This window comes from Callospermophilus lateralis, chromosome 2, assembly GCF_048772815.1.
Source record: "Callospermophilus lateralis isolate mCalLat2 chromosome 2, mCalLat2.hap1, whole genome shotgun sequence".
Classification (NCBI taxonomy): Eukaryota; Metazoa; Chordata; class Mammalia; order Rodentia; family Sciuridae; genus Callospermophilus; species Callospermophilus lateralis.
In genome coordinates this window covers 131,771,214-131,795,789 of record NC_135306.1, presented here as the reverse complement: position 1 = coordinate 131,795,789, position 24,576 = coordinate 131,771,214, and the positions used below count along the sequence as shown (strand labels likewise).

General features: G+C 44.0%; 1 long non-coding RNA gene across 1 annotated transcript in view; it reads right to left on the bottom strand.

Annotated features, from left to right (window-relative positions):
• Positions 1–1,475: 1,475 nt before the first annotated feature.
• The window catches only part of LOC143391235 (uncharacterized), a 68,753-nt gene continuing 45,652 nt past the window's right edge, over positions 1,476–24,576 (bottom strand). Inside the window, exons 2-3 of the long non-coding RNA XR_013090275.2 lie at positions 24,506–24,576; positions 1,476–2,253 (exon numbers count right to left, since the gene is read on the bottom strand). The exon at positions 24,506–24,576 is cut by the window's right edge and continues 6 nt beyond it. This is a non-coding gene — a long non-coding RNA (uncharacterized LOC143391235). The remainder of the gene's footprint in view (positions 2,254–24,505) is intronic.

Sequence of the window (24,576 nt, the reverse complement as noted above, 5' to 3'; positions counted from 1 at the left end):
AAAGCTTAAAAAACAAAAAAATTGTAACTGTGACATGGCCAAGTTTTCTGTCCTGCATCATTAGTACTCATTTGTAAAACTGAGTACTAATAGTACCTACCCTCATAGGGTTGTGTGAAAAATAAACAGATTAAAACAAGTGCTAAGATATTATTATTATTTATGAAGTAACAACATCCGGACATGGGACTTGGCTTGACCAATACACTATTTGAATTAAATCCTCCCAGCAATCATATGAGCCAAGATAATTTCATTTTCACACAAGGAAATGGACTCAGAAATTTCAGCAGCAAAATCTACATAAAAACCCAGGTTTACTCTAGAACCTCATTTTCTACTACATGACTCACCTCCCTAAAAGTGACTTTAGCAGCCATTCAGACAGGGAAATTGAGGCTCAGTGGGGTTAAATAAGCAAAATTCTGAGCAGTAGGCAGAGAAATAAATGCAGGTCAGGCAATTACAAAACATGCAGACCAGAGTCTTTCTACTAGTTGACAGGCTATCCTGGCTTTGTGCTCACAGCATCCATTTTGGGAAGAGGGGACAGCCAGTACCCTAGAGAATATCAATAGGTGCATCCCTCCAGCCCCTGAATGAGCAGGTCTTTGGGGAAGTGGCTTTTAGTTTTTCCCAGACCAACAAGTACTAAGACTCAAAATAGAATGATATAAGGGGAAGGAAAATAGAAACCTAAGAGGAACTTTATGCTAGCAGCCTCTGCATTTGATAAATATTTTCAGAGCTCTGTCAGCCTCGCCCAGTCTCAGGATCTCCAAACATCTGCTGGAGTCCTTCCTTTCCTCTTCCTGAGAGACTAACTTCAAGAGGCCCCAAATCTCCAATAGCAGCCTGTGTCATCAGTGAGCAAGTCATGCAGCCACTGAGATTAGAAAAGCACTTCTCTCATGCACAAATCTCTCTATAATCAGCAATGACAGAGCAATGAGACACCCTCAGAACAGTTACCATGAATCTGACTTCCAAAGAGGCTGCTCCATCAGGGACCAGGACCTCAAGAACCATGCTGCTAGAATAAAATGAGGCAACACATCCAGCGAGGCCAATTTGCATTAGAAACTCAGTTGGAATGCCAACAATTTGCATCCTTTCAACTAAGAACAAAACCAAGCCTGACCTTTACCTACAGCACTGCTTTGTGTTGCTGTTTGCAAATACAGTATTTAAGTGGGAAAGGCTAACTGGTATAAAACCACTGGAGGTCATATTCCAATTAGAACTCTCACATGGCTAAAACAAGTCAATTAACACTCACTTTCTGCCCCTCTCAAGACTCCCTCCACAATCTTAAAATGATCTAGCAGAAGAGCATCATTTTCCTGGAAGTGCTGAAGAATAGGGAGTGAAGGGAGGTACAGCCAGCCCCAGGGGAGAGGAAAGTGGAGAAAGGGGCAAGGCCCAGGAAAGGAACCCACAGACGTGCCTTCTGGCAAAACAAGAGAAACATCCTGTTTAAGGCTATTATCTCCTTTATTCAAAAAATAAATATTTCACTTTGAGCCAACATATTTCAAATCACATTAAGCACAGAGAAGACATACAGTCCCTTTGGAAATTGTGAACACGTGTAGGAAGTGGCATGTTCCAAACAATGGGGATGAGGTGAGCACTGATTCCAGCTGCTTCATGACCCAAAGTCCTCCTCTCACCAGGTGGAGCTACATATCGATTTATGAGAGAAACACACACACACACACACACACACACACACGCAGGCGCGCGCACACATACACTGCTTTGAAGTCTGAAAGGCACATGAAGTGGACCATAAGGTGTATGGCACGTTTACTGATAAAACGTTCCCTATTCCCTCCCAAGAAAAGTGGAGAAACTAATCAAGTCAAAGACCAGAGAAGCAGGGTGTTCCTGCTTAGAGCTCAGCAGCAGGAACATCTCTGCACATGAAAGCCATTTTTCATTTGCTTCCCCCTCCCTGCCCAAGGAGTCCTTGGCAGCCAGGTGCTCACTCGGTGATGGTGGGGCGTGTGGCCACATACACAAACACCACTATCAGAAGCACCACCACAGCCAGTGTGGGCAGCACCACTGTGGTGATCTGTTGTCGGGCCTCCTGCATGGCCTGCTTCCGCTCCTTCTTGTCCTTGGATGTCTCCTTCTTGGGCTTCCCTTTGAGCTGCCGCATCTTTCCTGGAGGATGCAAGACAGTGTGTCCAGAGAGGCCGTGAAGAAAGGTCCACACTCCTGTAGTCAAGACGGGGAGAGAGATTCCTGTAGGGAGAACAACTATGATCAAGAACAAATTGAATGAAAGAAAAAGAAATCACAATGTTAAAGGCAAATGTGGTAAGAAAAGCGCTTGCCACTTGTTATCATTTGGATGTGAGGTGTCCCCTAAAAGCTCATATGTGAGAAAATACAAGAAGGTTTAGAAGTGAAATGAGTGGGTTATGAGACCTTAACCCCATCAGTGAATTAATCCCCTGATAGGAATTAACTGAGTGCAACTGTAAACAGGTAGGGTATAGCTGGAGGAGATGTGTCACTGGGGGCATGCCTTTGGGGTGTAAATTTTGTCCTTCGCATGAGTGCAGTCTCTCTCTCTGTCTCTCCCTCTCCCTCATCTTGAACTGCTTTCCTCTGCTATATTCTTCTGCCCAGATATTTAGCCCCACCTCCAGCCCCAAGGAATGGAGCCAGCTGCCTATGGACTGAGAACTCTGAAACCCTGAGCTCCCCATATAAATTTTTCCTCCTCTAAAATTGTACTTGTCCGGTCTTTTGGTCACAGCAGCGAAAAAGCTGAGCTGACTAAAACACAGAAACCATGGGGGTCTCTGAGAACAAAAACAACCACTTTGTCTCTTCATTTGTTCCTTAACCCCATCATCCAACCCCCACCCCAAGCCCCTTCTATGTGCTGAGCACCATCTAGGAACTCAGGATGAAGCGGAGGGACTAGGTTTTATCCTCTCAGAGCTCACACTGCAGGGTGCACTGCAGGCAGTGGAAGATGGGTCTCACCAACAATGAAGGGGGACTGGCTGCGCCTCACCATCTATTCATCTATGATTCTCTTGTGGTAAAATTCTGTGGTTTGTGGAGGTGCTCAGGGGCCAGGGGAGTGGGTAGTTTATCATCTAAATGAGAAAGATGACATTTACACCTGAGTGGCCGTGTTAGGTGGCAGAATGTCAATTCTGAGTCAGGAAAGCTCTTCAAGATACCTTCCTGACTTCCTGTTTTGTTGTATGGGATCCTAATCTCTTACCACTCCTTTGGTCACATATGGATCCTCTAGTATTTTTGTGTGTCATCCACAATCAGGCAGAATATCTTACAGTGAGATGATTATTGTGCTAGAATGATGCAATGCAGCCAAAAGCAAATATTAAAGTTTAGGGAAGCACCATTTGGGCAAATGTACAATTTCTATCAGAAAGAAATTAATAATAATATGTTAAAGTGCTCACAAGCACACACATGCTATAGTTTGGATCTGAAATGCCTGATCCCCAGCCCATGGAACTATAGGGAGGTGCAGGAACCTTTAAGAGGCAGGGCCTAATGGCAGTCTTCAGGTGCCCTTGAAGGTAATTGTGAGACCCCTGTCCTTTCCTCATCCTCTCTTGCTTCCCTGCCACAAAGTAACCAGTTAAGCTGCCCACCTCCCACATCAGGCATAAAAGCAACGAGTACACCCAATCATGGACAGCAACTTCCAAAATAAATCTCTTCTGTTTATAAGGTGATTATCTAAGATATCTGTTATAGTGACAAAGATAGAAAATTGGTACTGAGAAGTGTGGTGGTGGTCACTATACTCGAGATGATGTAGAGGAGCCTTTGGAACTGGTTTGCAGGAGAAATTTTGAAAAGTTTGAACAAGCAGGTAGGGAAAGCCTAGAATGCTGTAAGTAGAACCCAATGAGCCATTCTAGCGAAGGTGCAGGAGATCAGAATGCCGATAAGAATGTGGAGAGAAAGGCTATGTTGATGAGAGTTCTGCTGAAAATGATTATTCTATATAGACTAGAGGCAATCCCTACTACACAACATCAAAGAATATGACTGTTTTGTCCATGACCTGAGACTGTGGGAGGCAGACCTCAAAGGTAACTAATCTGGCAGAGGAAATTTCAAGGGAACACAGCAGCCAGGCACCAGCATGGTTATTACTCTGCTTTTCACCAAACATATAGTGGTAATTGGGAACAGAGAGAAGCAGAGCTGAAAGATCTAAAATATTCATAGTTTGGCCAAAAAAGGCACCCATTTAAAGGTACAGCCAAGGAGGACCTGGTTGCTAGAGACATTAGCACCATTAAAAAGAAGCCAAATGCTTTGCACCACTACAACAAGAAAGATGCCTGGAGGGCATCTCAGAATCAGCAAGGCAGCAGCCAAAACAAGCTCAAACCAGCAGAAATTGAGATTTGTTTCAAAGACTTTCTTGGGCCATTTTCTGAGAGAGCCCTGGGAAGCCCTGGGGAGCCCTTCCAGGAACACCTTGGAAATCATCCAGTATTCAGCCATCAAGGCACTCAGAAACTGCCACAGCCTGGTTCAAGCAGTCCAAGGTGAAGATCCTGCTAGCAGGAAACCCTAGCACAGTCAACACATGCTGGTTTTGCAGGCATGCAGAATGCGAGTGTGATGGAATTATGGAGGCTGCTACAGAGATTTCAAAGCCTAGTAGGTCAGGCAGCATGGTGGAGATGGTGGAGATGTCTCTGGCAGGCAGAGCTCAGAGGATGAAGAAAGGACAGGGGTCTCACAAGAGAGGATGAGGAAAGGCCAGGGGTCTCTTTATATCTACATCCTAACATCCTCTCAGTGTTCCACCAGTAGTCCCTGAGAGGGTGTTAGGATGTAGATATAAAGTGTCCCCAAAAGCTCAGTGTGAGACAATGCAGACTGTTCAGAGGTGAAATGATTAGGTTATGAGAGTGAGGTAGTATTGATCTGTGATGCAAATACTGACTGATAGGATTAACTGGGTAGTAACTATAGGCAGGCAGGGTGTGGCTGAAGGAGGTAAGTCACAGAGGTATGGGGCATGCCTTTGGGGTACTTATTGTGTCATGGTGAATGGAATTCTCTCATCCTGGTTGTCATGTCCTGAGCTGCTTTCCCCTGCATTCCCTTCTGTCATGATGTTCTGCCTCACCTCAGGCCCAGAGTTACGAAGTTGGCCAACCATGGACTAAACTTCTGAAACCATGAGTCAAGATAAACTTTCCTTCCTTTAAGTAGTTCTTATTAGGTCTTTTGGTCACAACAATGCTAAACTGACTAAAACGCAGGTCAATGAGTGAAATTGTGAGAGTGAAGCCAAAGCTGCGATAGACCTGTTAAATTAAAGATGGTAAGAACAAGGAACACTTACTGAGGAAGGATGCAGACAGTGTGCAAACCAGCCCAAGAGAGTGGCCATGTGGACAGCAACAAGCAAAGCTGAAGGGGTAGAGTTCCCCAGACCCAGGGAGTCCATATTCCACCACAGTGTGCCCTAGAGGATGGACCGAGACAGAATTTAATGTTTGCTCTTGTTGGGTTTCAGTCTTGCTTTGGTCCAATCACTTCTTGCCATTTTTTTGTTCCTCCCTTCTTGAATATTTACCTAGTATCTAACTTTCTTTTTGCTTTTTTACTGGGGCTCATAGCTAAGAGTCTGCCCTTTCAGAAGAGAATGGGGAGGTGGTCTCCTGGGCTATGCTATAATAAGTCTTAGGGGACTCTTAGAGAGGGACTGAGTATTTTGCATTGTGAAGTGGACTTAAGCCTCTGAGGGCAGGAACAGAATACTGTAGATTGGATGTGGAATGTCTTCCAAAGGTCCATGTATTAAAGGCTTGGCCAGCCTGTAGTGCTCATGGGAGATGCTGAACCTTTAAGAGGTAGAACTAAACGGGAGGCCTTTATGTCACTGGGGGCATGTCTATGACTGGGATAGTGAGGCCCTAGCCCTGTTCTCTATCTTTTGCTTCCCCATCAGAAGTTAGCCCGTTTTGCTATGCCATGCACTGTTGCTGCCATGGTACGCCAGCTACACCAACCCCACCTAGGCCTAGAAAAAGTGCGTTCACCCAATCATGATCTAAACCTGTGAGCCCAAATAAACCTCTTCTCTTCCTTAAGGCCTGCAGTATAGGTATAAATAAGAACCCCTGGCTTAACCAATTCTCTTTTTCATGTCTTCCAAAGAACTTTCAGACCTACTTGAATTCAAGGCAGATGTACCACTTATTGGCTAAATGGCTCTGAGCAAGTCACTTGACTTTACTCAGCCTCAATGTCACCATCTAAACTTGAGAACAACTTCTATCTTAAAGGATGACTATGAAGATCTGAAAAGAAAATGCATACATACATTGAGCTCTGCCTGCCAGAGACATCTCCACCAACTACCCTGCTGTGGCCCTAGCAGAGCTTTCAGAGCTTCTATAAGTCTTGGCCACCACCTGGGAGGGGTCATATGGTAGTGTCCATCCTAACAGGACTGTGGAGTGTGGCACAGAGAAGGTACCACTGAACTTGCCCCAAATGTCCTGTGAGTTAGCTGGACAAGCTTTAGGATCCCCATTATAGAGAGAAACAAAACAAGGGCCAAAGAGGAAAAATGTCTTCCCCATGGTCACCCAGTCTGTAAATAGAACTCATGGCTTCTAATTGAGCAAGGGACAGCATCCCACAGTCCCTTCTCTTCCTGACAAAGCCTCATAAAATTGTTTAAAAAGCAACAAGCCATTACCAGTACTCTGACTCATGGCCATTTCCCTGTAGAGCTAATGGCCTGTCAGACCCTGCAGCTATCTCCCATAGAGCCTTGCAGACTGGCAGGCAGCACCATGGCCCAGTGTTAACAAGCACCTGGCCACTCCAGCTAATAGTGCTGGCCTGACTTTCATTCTGCTCCCTTAGCTGCTGTCTGCATCCTCCCACGCATGTGCAGTTGGCATTCAAAGGCACCAGCCTCCACAGTGACCAGCTCATGACATTTATAAGATGCATTCACAAGTTTCCAGAGACTTGGAAAAAGTCTTGAGTTGCTGAGGATGGTCAGGACTTAAAGGACAAACAGTCTAAATTCTGTGTCCTTCATCAGGCTGTGGTGGACAGCCTCCCTGAGCTCACCTAAGGAGTGGGGAGCAACAACGGAAAGCATCTCTGAAAAAATACCTGAAAAGGGAGAGCCTGTGATGAAGGGACCAGCCAGGACAGAAGCTGCAAAAGAGTGCCAGGAAGGGGCTGACTTACTGCAGGAGTGAGGAATGAGGAAAAGAGGGACAGAGGTGACATGGAGCCAAGTTCCCCTAGAAATTTGCAGGCCATGATGAAGAATGTGGCTTCATTCTAAGAGCAGTACAAGGGATTTCGGGACTTGATACAAGGAGATGCAGGTTTTAAAAAGCTCCCTCTGGCTGGTCAGTGGTGAGTATACCCTAGGTGAATAAAAGGGGAGACTCTGGAGCAGTCTAGGGGGAGGGTCAGTGCTGACAGAGGATGAAGTTATATGCTGGAGGTATAACTGTAGGCCTTAGTGATGGATGGGACAGGGTCAGTGAGGAAAGCTGTCATCAAGATGAGTCTTAATTTCTGGGGCTTGAGCCACTGGATGGGTAGTGATCTCAACTCATGAAATGAGAGAATGGGACATGGGGAAGAGGAGTGGATTTGAGAAAGAACATTAAGTGCTCTGTTCACACCTGTCCTGTTAGGGTCTGTAAGCAAGTCAAGATGGCGCCTGGCATTTTGCCAGAGGGAGTGGTTTGTGAAATAACGCCAGCAAGCTAATTAAGATGATAGATTCCTTATTGGTTGACTGCGGTACCTAGTTTATGTTAATTAAGCTGTAATTAGTTATGTATATATACCCCTCCTGTCCTACAATAAACGGCTCCCACTCCAGCTGTATCAATCTACACAAGTAGCTCGTCACCCCCCACTTATTTTGCTGCAGCCAGACTGCGACACTGTCCATGTGAGGATGTGTACTGGAGACCACCATGGAAATATCCTGGAGGCGGCTAAAAGTGAGTCAAGACCTGGGACTGGGCTAAAAGATCCATATTTGGAAGTCATTAGCTGTTGGATTAGGTAAGATGACTATACTAAGATAGTCAGAGAAAGGGGCCCAGACCAAAGCCTCCTGCCTGCCTGCATCCTACTAGCTACAGGTCAGGTGGTGCATTGTTTTTGGTCACTGTTACCAAAATACCTGACAAGAACAACTTAGAGGAGAAAAATTCTTATTTTAGCTCACAGTTTCGGAGGTTTAAGTTCATGGTCAGCTGGCTCAATTTCTTTGGGGTGGACATGATGGACAAAAGCTGCACAGTTCCTGATAGCCAGGAAACAGAGAGGAAGGGTCCCAGGGAGAAGATAAATCATTTCAGGCACACTTCCAGAGACCTACTTCCTTCAACTAGGTCCTGCTTCCCAGTAGTCCATTTGGCTCAATGGATGAATCCATCAAGTGGATTAACCCTATGGTGAGGTCAGAGTCCCCATTCTCTAATCGATGCCTAAAAACCCCATCTCTGAACCTTGATGCACTGGGGACTGACCAGACTTTCAGGACATGAGACCCTGGGGGACATTCCAGATCCAAAAACTAACAGGTGGGAAGACACCAAGCAAAGGAGACTTGGAGAACAGGCAAGTAAAGAAGAAAACATGGTATCAAGGGGACTAACACAATCAAGAGGTCACTGCCAAAAAGACAACCAAAATGAAGGAAAAGCAGGACCTACTGGACTCAGCGAAGTAGAGCCTACCATGAGGGCTTCAAGTGAGTTAAAGGGAGAGTTCAGATGCACCACTGAGTGCAGCCTGCATTTCATTGCTTATCTGGGAAGAGGAGCTTGAGCCAGAATGTAAATGAATATGCTGCTTCTCATTGAGAAAGTTTTGCTATGGAAAACACATCAGCTGACTGTGCTTGGCCACTGACTCCCATTGCAGCACTGGCACCTTACAACTGTGGCAATCTGTGAGAGCTAGTTAGCAGGCCAGCACCTCAAGCAGCACGGGGCAGACAGCTGGCTTGAAGTTCTGCTGGAAGAACATATGTGGCCAAAAGCAGTTTCCTGACTTTAAGTAAAGAGAGAAATCAGAGGTTGTGTGCGGGGTCTAGTAGATCAGAAGAAAACCCTGCTGCTGAGAATGCAGGGTGGGTGTCTTAGGAGAGGGGGTAAGAACACAATGGACACTTATACCTGGGAAAGAGGAAAAGCACACCTGAGTACAAGGCAGGTCGGGGAGAGAGACAGCAAGGGCTGCCACATGGAAGAGAGAAGAGGCTTCAATTTTTTTTTTTTAATGAAATGGTTGAGGGCTTCAGCTCAGTCTGAGGGGTTGGGAAGCAGCCTTAAGAAAAGGGGGAATACAAAGTAATCATCTTGGAGAGAGGGAAAGCAAACTCAGAGGAATTGGTCCTCATGGCTGACATTCTTCTATCCTTACTGCCCACACTCCACCCCTGAGTGGACTGAAGACCATTTCTCCATAGGCTCTGGCCTTCTTGACTGGACCACACAGCCTCTCCTAGGCCAGGGCTGGCTCATGCAGATTCTGCCAAGACCTTGGAAATGGGTGGCATGCTTTAAGAAGCTGGGCCAATTGGCCTCAATTTCAAGAATCTAAGTAACACTAAAAAAATTGAAGTTAAAGAGATATGCCTAAGTTCCTCCAGGTACTTTTTTCCAATTTGGAGATGGTGAAGATGCAGGCACTGGGGAAACCATTCAGTGCCATATGTAGGAGACAACAGGTAAGCCAGGTGAGAAGAGATGAGAGGCAGAGAACTGATTTCCAAGTTTACCTTTCAACTCCACTCTTAACGGTTTAGTCCAGTCCCTATAAGGCTCTTGTCCTTAGATTATTGTGGCAAATTTCTCTTTCAATGTGAGCTGGCTCCAGTGGACCTATGTACCTTACACTGAACACACAGCCCTACTGAAAGGACCACTCCAGCTTACTATGAGGAATCCAAACCTCCACTGTCACAAAATAAGGGAGGAGCAGAACCAAAGGTCAAACCCACACTTGTCTGGCCCTGAAGCTTATAGTCATCAACCTCCTAAATATACCCCACACATCTTCCTGCCCTTTGTCCATCATGGGGACACTCCATTGCTTACCAGCCCCTTGCACACAGGAAACAAAAAGTGAAGCTCACACAGTTCCATCTGGCTTCTTCTCAGTAAGCAGATGGAACAGGATAGACGCTGAAGCCACCGCTGAGTTCTAGTGTTATGGCTGTGAGCACAGTCTACCCCACTACCTCTAGCCGCCCTAACCAGGGAAACGGAAACTTCATAAACACTGGAGTTCCAGCTGGTTCTAATGAAACTTCACCCACTATGCCCCACCCCCATCAATATGAGCCCATAGCAACTGGTCAGCACTGAAACATTCCAATTGCATATGGGCAGGAGACTAGGAGGGTGAAGGGGGGGAGGTACACACACATCCTTTACCACAGAAATTTTTATGTTCATGATTTTTCTCTGATTACTGCTTTACAGTCTTTTTCTATGTGCATACTGATACACACATGCTCATTGAGTCTTTATATGAACTTCTTTCTAACTTGCAGATCAAAATGTATACAGTATTAGATTCTATTAGGGAGACAGTTAGGAGAAAAGGTAAGAACATGGATTGAAAACAGGTTTGAGCCTCAGCTCTGCCACATCTAGCACAGTACTAAATGTCCTTTCTTTCTCTGTAAAGGGTCGGGGGTGGGGATTCCCTGCATTGTAAAGTTATTGAAAAATCAAAAATAACATGACATCAACAGGCCATACCAGATACACAATAAACGGCACACAGAAACTTGCTATCCACAGAGAGTAGTCCAGTGGAGGGGAGACTGTTTTTTGTTGTTGTTTTTTTTTGAGAGCCCCATAACCCATGAGTAACACAATCTCCCAATCTTTTCTTTTTGGTGAGTTACCAATCAGCTGTTGGGCAGATGTGTTCAAAGGTTTGATGGAAAAAGTTTGGTTCAGACTAGTGGTTGAAAGCTCAGGATTATGTAGATATTTCCCAACTCCCACCATCCCAGACCTGCTTATTCTGCATTGTTCAATATGGTGGTCATCACCATATGGAGCTGCTCAGCATTTGCAAAGTAGCTATAAGCCAAAATGAGCTGTGCTATTGTATAAAATACAAACCAGCTTTTGAAGGATCAGCACCAAAATAAAGAATGTAAAATGTCTTATAAGGATTTTATACAGATTACATGTGGGAACAATATTTGAAATATGGAGTTTAATTCCCATGCAATAAGGAGAACCACATTTGGCCCTCTTGTAAGCTTTGCACATTTCATGCTCAACCAGCTCATCACACTCCAAGTGCCCCACCATTGCCAACACACCTGTGATCCATGCACATGCACCTGTACCTCTGCTGATGCAACATCTCTGTTGAAACACTTTCTCCCTGTACACCATTATCTAGCTGTCAGTCTCTCTTATCCAGGACCAACCCTGTGCAAGGCCTTCACAAGTCTCTCTAAGCAGAAGATATGATTCCCCCTTCAGTGATATTTCCGCACTCAACTCATGCCTTTACTGCAGCACTGGCTGGAGGCCACTGCCTAGCTGAACCTCTAACCCTCACCCTCTTCTCAGGGACTGCAAATGTGTCCTGCTGGTAACAATATTCCCCTGGGGCTGGCAGGATGCCCTTCACATTACAGGTACTCAACAAACATCTACTGCATTGCGCATCAAAGCTGCACTAGTTTAAGACAAGCAGTTCTTTTTAAGCAACAGACCACAGAGTTAGAAAATAAAATCTAATAATAAACTAGGTACCACTTATAAATAAATACATATTTCATTCTCACCACAGTCATACAAGATTGATATGATTGCACCTATTTTACGTAAACTCAGATTCAGAGAAATACACTGATTTTCCCAAGATCAAAGACTGTTTGGGGACCAGCACCATCTCAACTCCAATGAAAACCCACAATAAGAGTGCATTAAGTATTTAACAAACGAACAACTGAATGGGGATTTGAACTCAGACCTGAATCCAAAAGTTACCCATTCTCTATGTGTGACTCCGCCATGCCTCCCAATCACCCCACCACTAAGAACAGCAGCTACTGCTTCCTGAGTGCTCACTACCTGTCAGTTCTGACTATGCCCTCTATAAACACACAAGCCCCACAGCACCCTGATCCCCATTGTGCAAGTGAAAAAACAGAGACCTCAGAGCTGTAGGCCCAGCTGATCAGTAAATGCAATTGTGATCCTGACCCCATTCTGTCTGGCTCAGAAGTTGTGCTGCTTCCATTCCACACAGTTGCTTCTAAGTGGCTTGAGATACCCCTACAAAGTTTGTGGACCAAGGGACCTATTCCTACCCATCAGCCCCAGAGGGTAAGGACACAAAAAGTGTGAGAGGGCTTGTGTCACTTGGCAGCAGGTAAAGCCAGTCCCTTAAATCAGGCTTGTCCTGTTTCTGGAAGGTATTGCTGCATGAACACCCCAGGCCAGGCAGTCATCCAGAGTTAAAGGATGTGTTTGCATTAAGTCTGAATTTTCAGTATGGGCTTGGCTACTCTGAACACACCCAGCAGAAGTTGCAACTCTCTCTGCCCACCCCTACATTGTGTGGGCCAACAGCATTGAGGCCGCCAAGGACGTCATAGGCTACTGGAGAAGTGCCTGCCAAGAACAGCTTGACCTGGCCTAGAGTCCATGTTAAGTCACTGTGGATCATCAATTACATCCCAGCACACAATCAATGTGAGTATAGTAACCAGGCCCAGGGGGCACACTGTTGGCCTCTTCTCAATGTTATCCCCCTAAGTGCCAAAGCTCTCCTGTGATCGGAAAAGACAGTTTAAGATGCTACCTAAGAAAATCACTGCATTTTTCTTCTACTTCAAAATCAGGAACACAAATAAATCAACACACGAGAAGGTGTAATGTAGGGAGATCACTGCCATCTCTTCTTGTAGCTGTGTCATTAGAGTAACATGAAACATGAGAAAGGCCAAACTGCTCCATGCTTTATGTGACCAGCCCAGGGAAGCTGCCCTGAGTTCAGGGAGACATAAATCCATTCTTGGGAGCAGCAGCTCTGCAGTCCATCAAGTGTGCTTGCTTCATTTTATGTCCTTGGTATTTAGCCATAATGGGCCTGTGATCACTTCACTCCACTCTGCTACAAAGTGGGGACAGGGGGTGGGCAGACTGCCAGGTGTGCTGTGCAAGACGTGACTCCTGACACCCTCTAAGCACCTACTGACAGCACAAGTGCCCTCCCCAGGAACACACAGAGGAACAAATGACCACAGCCTGACAGATGCTAGCTCCACTGCCCTGTACTACTGACAGGCCACAGAGGTCTGGGAAGCTTTCCCAGATCTGCAGTCAGTGTGTGTGTTGGGTGTACGGGGATCAGAGCTACAGACAGAAGCAGACACACACGCCTCACACCAAGGACATAAGGAAGAAGAAAATACTTACTTTGGCAATGGCAGTATCAACTACTTCTAAATAAAAAATCTGAGAACACAAAAGGACTTTTGGGTGAGTTGCTGAATAATAGACATAAAAAGCCAGGGTTCTCAATAAACTAGATAAGTAACATTTCTTTGGCACGCTGGGGTTTGCAAAGTGCTTTTCTGTGCATCATTCATTTCATCCTCACAGGAACTCTGTGTGTTGCTTATTGTCCTTACTGAACAAGAAAAAGAGCACATGGAGCAATTAAACGCATGTCAGGGCCCATCCTGGTATTCTAAGGTTCATGACCCTGGCTAACTAAATTAGCCTCTTGGACCTTCAATTATGCCATTGTATAACAGGGATAAAAATACCTACCATTCAAATATTTTTTTTGAGTATGTCAATACATCAGGGGATAATGTTGAGGATGCAGCTATGAACCAAATGGTAAAAGTGTTGCCTTTATGTAAGGGAGCTTTCTTTATTCACAGGGAATGTAGGGAGACAGACAATTAATAAATAAACAGACTACATGTCAGATGGTGCTATGAGATGCTATGAGAGGCTGCACATGTAGGAGTTAACTGATGAAGTAGGGCTTCATGAGAAAGGGACCCTGCACCACAGAGAGAAGGGAGTGAGAAAATGAGCTATGCAGATTCCTGGGAAGACCTTCCAGGCAGGCAGACCAGCCAGGCATGTGCAAGGTCCTTGGGTGGTGCATCCCTGGCACAGCTACAAAGCCATGCTGAAGAGGGTGGAAGGGAGTGAGAAGTCAGAGTGGAAGCAGGTAGAGGACAAAACAGGGGCCACAGACACTTACATTTTAGAAGAACTGTGTGGAGACAACTGACTGTGATGGGGGGGGGGCAAAGACTGAGGCAAGAACTCAGTGGAGATGCCAATGACCCCCTCAGGCAGGATGAGAAAGCTTGGTGCAGCAGATGCCATGAAAAGTGGGCCGGTACTGAGTGCACTCTGAAGGAGGCAGCTACCCAGAATGGAATAGAGTGTAAAACGAGAAAACAAACTAAAGACTTTGTCCTGGGGAAATGGAATAATAGAGCTGGGGTTGGCAGGGGAGAGTGGCTGGAGTGTGGGGAAAGCAGTTTAGATCTACCAGGTCTGAGGGTTTATTAACAGCCTGTGGAGACAATGAGCAGGCAACGAGATGCTTGTACCTGCAATTCTGGGAGTGCTGGCTGGATTTAGGACTTCAGGAGATGTGGGCACATAAAGCTGAGAGGCTGGTGACTGAGTGCAGACAGGTCTCTGAGGACTGAGCCCTGGTGCCATCCAGTATTCAGCTTTTGGGGAGTCAAGAGTAACCAGTAAGAGGTATGTGAGGAAGAAATTAGGAAAAGCACGGTGTCTTAGACGCTAAGTGAAGGAGATGCTTTAACAGAAGGAACTGACAATTCAGTTTGGTCACAGTAGGACTTAGCAACTTTGAGAAACAGTGCTGGTGGATGGGGCAGTGGAGCAAAGAGACTGGAGACCCGGAGCATTTGACCCTTCTCAAGATTCAGCAAATGAGAGCACACTGAGGAATCAGAGGCAGAGTACCTGGGCCCAAATCCACATTCTTCCATTTACCAGCCCTGTGACCACAAGCAGGTCACTTAATCTTTGTGTGACTCAAGATTTCTCACCTGAAAAACAGGGTTAGTAATTGTACCTGTTCTCTGACATATGAGAACATAATCTGGTATGTGTTATGTACAATGTAAGCATTAGCTATCATCACCATTACCAGGAGTAATGGCAAAATAATTGCATGTGAAAAAATAAGTACAGGAAGAAGATCACCAGCTTAGCAGGCCAGGAGATGTTGGAAGACTGAAGAGAGATGAGTCATGAAATAGCTGTCCAGGTGGGGACATGCATGCCCTAGAGAGCTGTGTGTCTGGCTCACAGCATAGGCCCACCTGAGGGTAGGGTCACACATCTTAAAGCAAGGTGGCCAACTGCACAGGTGCAGGTAGGGAGGAGGTGAGGCTTAGACTGACTCAGGCCAGCAGGAAAGAGAGAGAAAGATGATGGCGATGGCAAAGGACCTGACATAGAATCTTGGAAGCTAAGTGAAGGCAGTGCTTTGAAGGAAGAAAGAGATACCCTGTTGCTAGCCAAAGAACTCAAGTGACCCCTCTAGGGCAATCTCCCCTGTGGCTTCCTCTAAGTCCCACCCCTCCCTTTTCTGTTCAAATTACTATCACATTTCTCAGGCCAACTTATAATCAGATGCTTTATTGCTTGGTAAGAATATGTCTAGGTTCTGAGCTACCTGGAGAATAACACAACTTTGTTTTTAACTAGTTGACTTGAAGCAATTAAACCATGGAAAGCACAAAGATGATGACTAAATAAGAAGAAAATGGCTTGAAATTCTGTAAGAGGCTGCTCTTCTTCTTCTTCTTCTTCTTCATAGTGCTGGGGATTGAACACAGGGCCTCACGTGTGTTAGGTAAGCACTCTACCACTGAGTTACATTCCCAGCCCCAAAATGGCTTTTGAACAGTTATATAACAACAAACACAACATAAATTGAAATAAAAAATTTACAAATATGTTCCACTATATACTCTGTTATTTTGTTTTATTCTGTTAAAAAAAAATAACCCAGTCCAGGTGCAGGTTAACAGATAAATGGATAAAGAATGTGAGGAATATACACAATGGAGTTTTAATCAGCTAGAAAAAGGAATGAAATTATGGTATTTGCTGTGAAATGGATGGAACTGGAGAATATCATGCTAAGTAACATAAGCTGGACTTAGAAAATCAAGAGTTCAATGTTTTCTTTCATATGTTTTCTCTCATAAGCTACACCAAAGTAAGGGGGGAAAAGAAAGGAACCCATGAAAATAGAATGGAGATCAGCAGAGTAGAGAAAGGGATAGGGAGTGGTGGGGGGGGCAGTAGGAAAAGGGAGGAAAGTAGAATGAAATTGACCAAATTATGCTATGTACATATATGAATATACCACAGTGAATTTCACCTTTATGTATATTTATATCTATAAAACACCAATTTAAAAAAACAAAAAAAAAACTATGAATGAATAGAAGCATGCCCAGTAGAGGAAGGAGAATAGAGAAATGGAGACGAGTAGGAAAAGAGGAAGGACTAGAGACCAAAGTGGAGCAAATTATATTCCATGCATGCATATCAAAATGAATCTCAATATTATGTTATTACTATAATACACTAATAAAAACATTAAATTTTTAAAAACCAATAGAGATGGCAGATTAACACACACACACACACACACACACACACACACACACACACACTGCTGGTCAGAGTAATTTTACCATTAGCCAATGAGGTGTGACCCAGAGTTTAACCAAAGGGCTAAGACAATTGCCATAGTGAGGACTGTATCTCACTGATTTAATACACTTGATAGTTAAAGCATGGGGCCTGGGTGAAGGTGTGGAAACATTAAGTCCACAGGTCTATATCAAAAGGGATATGAGCTACATGTTAAAGAAGTGCTGGATTTAGTTGCGGCTTTAAAAGACAGACCTGGAACCAAGAGCTAGAAGTTATACGGAGCCAGACTGGACTGCCTTTGAGGCGGGGAGCTCTCAATTTCTGAAGAAACCAGGCAGAGTTGTGAAGGTGAAGGGGATGCTATAGATGAAATTCAAAAATTAGATAAAAGAGAGATGGACCTCAGAGCTGATGTCTCTTACTACTCTGACAGTCTTTTCTACCTTAATGAATAAACTGTTATGAGAATGTAATGGTAATAATGTGTGAACATGCTCAGAAAAGTAACAAGCTCTTCTAAACCTGTCATTCCTTAGATGGCAATTCTTTATCCAAACCCACAGATGCCCTCACCTTCATCTGCTGTTCAATCAGGTACTTTAGGACAGCAGGCACTCTAAGTAAGCATCACTAATTTATCCTTTCACTAATGACAGCTTAACTCTGGCAGATCAAGACTAAGGCAAGGTTGAGGGAAGAATTCATGAAGCACGCAAGCCACTCAGCTGTGTTTGCTGTGTTTACTGAAGGCAAAGCCTCTCTAACTTCCACCTGAAATATGTAGAGGTGAGTGACTACCCATCTCCAGAGGCCAGGTCTGAGGGACAGCCAACATAAGAATAAAAATTCATCAGTCTTCTCTGTTATCTTAAAATGTCAAGTAATCATATAGAACATAAGCTTCGTTTATTTATAATGTGCATACACTGTGATGAAGCCATCCATGGCTCTCAACTGATTCCTGGCATCCTTGAGTTGCTAGTTCCACTGTCAAAAGACTCCCATCCCAGGAGGTTCCATCATGTAACTGGCCCAGAACCACAAAGCCAGTAGGGGGTGGGGCAGAGTCAAACCCAGGCAGTCTAGTTCTACAGCCTGCTCATGACTACTAAGCTATGCTGAATTCTCTTCCAATATCCACATTTGTTTTAATACTCTTTAAATGTCATTTCTTCCAAATCTTTGGATAAAATGTGACCTTTGAGGAAGACGTACCACACTCACCTTGTGGCTCTGCCCCCACGCCAGTGCCTTATAGTGCACCCCGGAGCTAGACAAATGCAACTTCGCCAGAACTCATCAGCCTGGCCAGGCATGGGCTAACAGCCCCTTCCTCCCAAACACTGAAACAGCCCTCATATTCTTTTAGGCACGAACTTCATTAACAATCAAGATATCACAGGCACCAGTTGTTTGTAGCATCTTTAAAATGAAAAATCCATCCCTAAGCTAAATTATAGTAAGTTAATTACAGAGCCTTGCTGATGACAGACACACTGAGAGGAAGAACAAGGGGCTGACTGAATTTACCAATAGGAAAAGCAATCAGATACACGAAAGACTACATATGTCTGAGTCTTCCTCCAATAAAGACACCAGGGTTGACCCTGACTAGGGATCAGTCTTGGGAGACTGGCAAGGAAGGACGCCCATCCACTCATTTCTTCAACTAATGCTTGCTGAGCACCAAGTGCTAGGGACTAATCACTCACCACATGCCAGACACTGATTAGCTGTTGTGAATATACAGATTGATTAATCGACTGGTCTACTGGATCATTCACTATACACCAAATACAAAGAAATCTCATCAATATGCTAGAGATATGTCCTGGTGGCAGAGATGGAAAAATGACCATACAACGTTCCTGATCTCATGAATCTCACTTTAGTTGAGGGATACAGACAACAAATAAATGTGCAAAATGTCAAGGGGCAAATGCTATGAAGGAAGACAAAGCAGAGTAAGGTGGTACAGTAGGGATGTGCTGTGATACAAAGAGCAAAAGCCCAATAGGAAGAAGGGCACAAGCTGGGAGATTGAGGGGAAGAGAGTGCCAAGGAGGAAAAGGCCAAGAGAGGCTTCAAGGAATAGCAAGGAGGGCCAGAGCAACTAGAGCAGATCTGTGCTTAGCAAAAGGGAGAAGTGAGCGGCTGAGATGATTAATCCAGAAGCCATTTTGCAAACCCACCACTGACATCTCACAGTTTATCATTCACACATCACTATAGGCCTTTGATTCCCAACAAAATTGAAAAATTCTGCAAAACACAGCTAAACTTCTATCAGATATTTACCCAGCTGTGTCTCAGTGTTCTCTGAAGTCTCCTAAGAGTGAGCTTTGGGGTAGGGAAAGGAGAATGACCCCGTTGGACAAAGAACTTGAGTTGTTGAAGTTAGTCTGTCAGTAACAAAGTGATATGATCTTTAATTTAAACTCCTTATTTGTTGGACTTAAAGCTAACTTATAAACTGCCTAGTCAGTGAGGACGATTTGGGCAGAGCACCAGATAGCCTTTGAGCACTGAAGACAGGTTTACTGATCTCACCATTTGTTCATCTAGATCCCCAAAGATATCCAGGTCAGTGATGACCTCAGTTCACACACACCACCATGGTGCCACCATTAATCCAGGTGAGCCCTGTTGCCACATTGACTTGGACTCCATCTTCCCCTCGCCACTCCCCCACTCCTGTCATAGCTACCAGAGGCCGATCATTCTCCCCTGTACAGCTCTAGAAATCTGTATCCCATCACACCCAAATAAACAACGCATGCACAGACACTATAATCACTTGCCTTTGTGTCCTCTGCCACCACTGAGTCCCCATCAGCCCTCATCCTAATGCCTTCAGCCTCCCGAACTCTTAATCGCCAGAAAGAATTTCAATGAAACCCAAATCTGATGTTGGTGTTCTAACTAAAAAGCCTCCAAGTCTCCATGGCTCCCCCTTGCCAACACAACACCGTGAGGATGTGGCCTGGCCTTTAAGGCCCTGCACATGATGAGCCTAACATGATTCCCAAACACATCCCACATGGTCACACTTCTGTTGGTGCACAGTAGGAGAACAAGCCAGATATTCACTTACCTCCAAGTCTTCCCATCTTGGCACTTGCTCACTGATTTGAGCCTGTTCCTCTCACTAACACTGCCTAAGAAAGAAGTCTGGGGTTTTCAGAACCTAACCTTCCCTTCCCTATATTCTCCTCATCCCACCACGCCCTCAAACATGTCCACCCTCCTCTCATCCCCACAGCCCCATGTTTAGCTCTCATCTTTGTTCATGAGGATTTCTGCAAGAGCCTGCTAACCCATGTTTCCCTCCTAAGCTTACCAAACTTTCTCAAGCCCCAAGTGACGCAAACATTTCTAAATCCTAAAACCACTGTCCATGGAGGCAGAGTAAAGGATGCCACAACTTGCCTATCCCACACATTTTCCCTTATTACCAGCAAAAAGCAGTGTGGTAAGAAATAGAAAAATCACTGTAGAAGCAGAGGTGAGAGCTGTATACCTCTTCTTTAGCAAACGGGTATGGATGACTAATCTAAACTTCATACATTAAAAGTCTAGTTACTGCAAACATTTTAGCCAAAAAAATATCCCTGGCATACATACACATTACTCTATACTGCAGGGTTAACAACCAAACAAATCATGTTAAGCTAATAATGAGAAAGCCAAGTTGACAGCAATTGATAATTAAGCATCTAGATTCCCAGCCATTACAAACTGTCACAAATTCATGGCCTCCCTGACACTGCCCTGATAGCATGCTGTTTCCAAGATCTGCAGAAACTCCAAGCAGAGTGTTCATGCTAAGAGGGACTAGAGACACAACAGTGCTAAGCACAGCAAGGTCCTGGCCTCCCAGAGGAACACAGAATAGAGTCATCCAGAAACTCCAGCAGGGCACTAACAACACCAATCACATTTCTGTAACTTCACATCTTTATGATTACTGGTAGCTAGCTGCAGTCATGTCTTGTACTTGGGAGCCCAGAATTTTGAGTCTTATATCCACAAGAACTGATAAAAAGACTGACAGAAAAATCAGAATAGGATCACCACCCTTCAGGATGTCTTAAGGAGTACCGTTCATGTCTACAAAATCCTGATTCTAAAAGACAAATCTGATCTAGCATAAAATTCTACAGTGGTGTTCCTCTGCCTGTGGAATAAAAACCAAAACCCCTGTTCAACTGGTCCCCAAAGAAGGTCCTGCACAATCTGGCTCTAGCCCATAGTTTAGTGCTTACTACCCTCCCCCCATGGCTCCCGTCACATGCCCTACCACCCTCCTCACAGTTTTCTGGGCATGTCATGCTCTGGCTAACCTCCCTGGCCACCTATCTACACAGGTGTCTGAAATGCCCACATGCACTTCTTTCCCAACCCCTCCCACTTGACAAACACTTTGCTATGACCCATCTCAAGGGTCACATGACTTTCTACTCCCCAAGATGAATGAGGGGTCCATATCTGTGCTTCCATGCATCTGGCAGAATCTGGATCACCCTGTTTACCACACAATTAAGAGTGTAAGATCACCTTATCTGATATTTTCATTACAATCTTTACTGTAACTCATTAGGAAGCACAAATTAGAACCTCAAACATTTCAAATTCAAGTTCGTAGAAAAGTTATCTTAATTTGAGGTCATGGTACAACAAAAATCCAGCTGGAATTCAGTTTTCCCATTAATTACCTTGAATAGAAGGCCTGGAGAGGGAGGGAGTGTCATTAACCAAGTTCATGCATGAGATGTGTGCTTATGTATGCACACCTCCTCAAACACACATAAGAGGAAAGCTCAAAGCAAAGATGATACACAGGCTTTAGAATACAAGGAATGTGTTTAAAACAAAAGCTATACACTAATTTTTAAGCTTTGTTTCTTTTTCCCTTTCCTCTGTAGAATAACAGTCTTTTCTACTAGCAGCCTAAAATCAAATTTCTTTCATGATTTCCTGAGCTAAGATGCTGGACATTTTTATATGAAAATATTTAGGTGAGGGACTACTTGGGGAGTAGCAGAAGGCATTATAATTTTATTTGATTACACATTTGTTATTAATTTATTAAAGTTCCAAATGAAATTGCATCCCACCTGAGTTCTAGGAGTTGATATTCTGGGTTTTAAAGGAATAATTCACTCCCTATTCTACTTCCCAAAAACACAATATCCATTCTAAGTACATCTTTGAGAGCCTGATGGCTATTTATTGCATTTGGAAAATCAAAGTCATTGCAATCTTCCAAGGAAGTCAAGAGTAAAGGGAAATAGTCTCAGAAGCTATATGAAGCCAACAGAGCTGTGGAGTACACAGCTAGGCTGGGGCCAGACCATGCAGTCCTCTTCACAGGCCATGCAGGGCATATGGGCTTCACCCAAGTGCAGTAGGAGGTCACTGACAGGTTTTGAGTAGACCATGTGGAGTGAAATCATATGACAAGTATTTTTAATGATTAACTAGGCTACCACCAATTCAAAGGCCTAGGTAAATGATGATGCTGGCTTGGAGGTGGGAGGGCAGTGGATGGATTCAAGATCCACTATGAAAGAAGCATTGTTAGAACTTGATGATTTGAAGGAAGAGAAAGGTAAATATTAACATTTAACTCCCAGGTTAGAGCCTGAAAAGTGAATTAACAACTGTATACCTTAATGAGATGGAGGGGAGGAAGTAGGTCCAGAAAGGGGCTAATGGTAGAAGATAAGCAAGAGTCAAAACTTAGACACAGTAAGCTTGAGGTGCCCAAGTGAAAGCCATGTTTGCTTATTGCTATAAAAGGAATAAAAAGTACTGCACAACACAGAGGAGTCAGGTGGAATGATGGGTACCTGGTCCTCACTGGGGACTCTCATGGTGCTTGAATATCCTACCATTGTGCCAACTCAAATTGGGGTATGGCCACAGAAGGAGCTTATGGCACCAAATTCAGTCAGGACATACACAGTCGCTTTTACTATGATCCTTAGTAACAAAATACCAGCCTTGGGATTAAGAACACAGTTAAATGGTATTTTCATCTGGAAGTGTGTGGCCAGACACACTTTCTTTAAGACTTAAGTTTTAGGTTTGCTAATTTTTTCTTTTTTTTCTTTCAATACTGGAGATTGAGCCCAGGGTCATTCTGGCTGGACTCAAATTGAGATCCTCCCACCTCAGCCTCCTGAGTCACTGGGACTACAGGCCTACATAACCTTTCCTGGCTAAGATTTCCCAGTTTCCTGATGCTGATGTTTAAGGATTCCCAGTAAAAGGGAATAACAGTATTTGGTCTTGGTTCCTGACACTTATACACTTGGGAGTACCATACTATCTAGGGGATTCCAGGATAGAGTCTCCCATAGGAAATGTTAATCCAAGGTGGTAGTATAAGAAAACCTCTCAACAAAAATGGTCACAGAGGATGGCCTATTTTACATGCAATGGTTTACCCAAATCATGTCCCACTCTTCAGGCATTACACCCGTTTCTAGACTAGAATCTGGGTTTTTATTATGATGGGTCTATTTTCTAATTTCCCCAAAGACAAATCAAAATGTCAACTCACAATCTGCTTTCTAATTAAAAGTTGAGCTTTTTTTTTAAAAAAAAAATCACATTTAACTAAACAATTCTACATGGCAATCCCACTGTGCTCTGCCACCTTGACTGATAGATAGAACAACTTGCCTTATTTAAATATCATTATCATTAGATACAGCTAGAGTAAGCTGATTGAATTCTTGTTTAGGATCATCCAGTTTACTCATAGAGTAAGATAATGCAGCATTTAAATAAAATACATTTCCTGCATTCAAGAAAACCCTCACAGAAAAAAGCAAAAAACCACTTTCAATACTGACTGGAAGGTCCCCAGGAGGAATATGCCTTCTTATGCAAGAAAGCTAACTGGTTGGAGTGTGGGAAACACCAGGGTTATACTGCATTTCTCAACAGAAAGTCAAGACTCTATTTCTGAAAGGAACACTAAGGAGGGTAAAGGACAGAACTTCCAGGTTTTGTGGCACCAGCAGTTTGCCACAGTTTCCAGAGGAAAAAATCAAGATATCACATGGGAGGTAAAAAGTGAATCCAGTTCACATTGGCTCATGACTTTATACAAGACACTGAGCTTCTGAGTTTGTTTCCTGACTCTGAAAATGAGAAGTGACCAAATACTTGGTAGAGAAAATCTGTTGACATGTGTAGAAGCACAAAAGGGAAACTATTTTACAAATGTAAAAGACAAATGCAATTACCTTGGGGCAGGAAGGGTTGGGACAAGTCTTCCAAGAGAATGGTAACCAAGAAAACCAATAAAGTGCAAAAGGATCTTCTTTGGAATATTTAACAGGTGCAAGAACAGTTTGAGAAATGCAATCTGCTAATTAGTTCATTTAACTCAAAAAAGGTTTTGGTGCAGAAAGATGGGTAAAAATGCAACTGTTCATTGACTAAAGTAGCACAGAGGTTCATATGGATGTAAAAGGCAAGCCAGGCAGCACAGAAGAGCAGCCATAACCACAGCAAGACCAGAACCCCACCACAAGACCCCTCCCCATGCAATCCCCATTTGACACCAGCCAAAGGACACAGAGGTAAGCTGGGGAGGCACCTGAAAAGGTCTTTGAGGATAAATAGGAAAATGGCCAGAGAGAAGAAGTAAAATATTACATACACAAAAGGGCATGTTTCAGGAATGACAAAGACAGTTATATCTCCCCAAAGATGAATTTCCCTTAAAAGAGAATTTTTACCTTGTCTTCAAATTCAAGAATCACTGTTTCAATAATTTCAGCAAAATGATTTCCAGTAAAGGTATCTTGAA